Raw genomic sequence first — 1287 nt, 5'->3', positions numbered from 1 at the left:
TCATAGTTGGTGGAAAAGGAGGGAATATTTATGTGTGGAAACCCTATGGGGCCCATTTTGAGGATGGGTCCCTTCCGTGGGATCTTGCGTTTTCTCTTCTAGGCTTCTTGAAGGATAATCAATTCGAGGTCAGTTTTCCACTTTTATACGAATTTCTCAGGAGTTCCTTGGATCACTCAGTGTGCTAGTCAGGAGAAGATAGAATGTCATATTTATGAGTGTGGTACATCAGTAAATGGGAATTGATCGCCAGATTTCCACCACGCGTGTGTGTGTGGGCTTTTCCACAGCACCAAGCAATTCGCCAAACACCAGCTAGGTGTCCTACAACTCAGTTCTGACGCTGTCTACCTGGAAATGGCATCAGATCTCACAGGTTAAGGGTTTGGTGTCACGACACTGTCCCTGCCCCCACACTTCAGGTGCCAATCACAAGTCCAGATAGTCACCTGTGCTTCTGACCAACTGGTTATAAATCAGAGGTTCCCACAACTCCTTCCTTGGGTTTGACAAATTTGCTTGAGTGGCTCACAGAACCCTACAAGCCCATTTACTCACTAGGTTACTGATTTATTAGACAAGGACATAATAACTCAGGAGCAGCCAGACAGAAGAGGGGCACAGGGCAAGGTATGGGGAAAGGCTGCAAAGCATCCATGCCCTCTCCAGGCCCTCCACTCTCCCCACGTCTCCATGTGTTTGCCCATCTTGAAGCTTTCCAAACCCTGTCTATTGGCGGGGTTATGGAGGCTTTATTACATCACTGGCCATCCGTGATTGAACTCAATCTTCAGGCCCTTTCCCCTCCCCAGAAATCAAGGAGATGCGATTGAAACTTCCAATCCTCTAATCCCATGGCTCCTTCTACTGGTGACCGCCCCACAATCAGGTGTTTCCCCAAAGTCACCTCATTAACACAACAAAGACACCTTTATGGCTCTCATCAAAGGAAATTCCAAGGTTTTAGGAGCTCTGTGCCAGAGCCCAAGATGACGATCAAATATATATATATAAATCATTATAAATCTAGTATCATATTAATATATTTTCTGATACTGGATTATCTTTGCATTTCTAGGATAAAACCTACTTGGTTGCATTTCTTGGACAAACCTTAGATGTTTTTATTTTTGTGTTGTGTTGCCTTCAGCACATGGCTGGATTTTACTTCATGAGATGTCTAGGACTTTCTTTCCTTATATATTTCTTTCATAAATTATGTGTGCATTTGTGTGCGTGTGTGTGTGTGTGTGTGTGTAGAGAGACAGAGAGAGCAGGTGAGCAATT

This window comes from Crocuta crocuta, unplaced genomic scaffold (assembly GCF_008692635.1).
Source record: "Crocuta crocuta isolate KB4526 unplaced genomic scaffold, BGI_CrCroc_1.0 scaffold467, whole genome shotgun sequence".
NCBI classification, from domain to species: domain Eukaryota; kingdom Metazoa; phylum Chordata; class Mammalia; order Carnivora; family Hyaenidae; genus Crocuta; species Crocuta crocuta.
The sequence above is the reverse complement of the archived record's forward strand: the minus strand, read 5'-3'. Positions refer to the sequence as shown.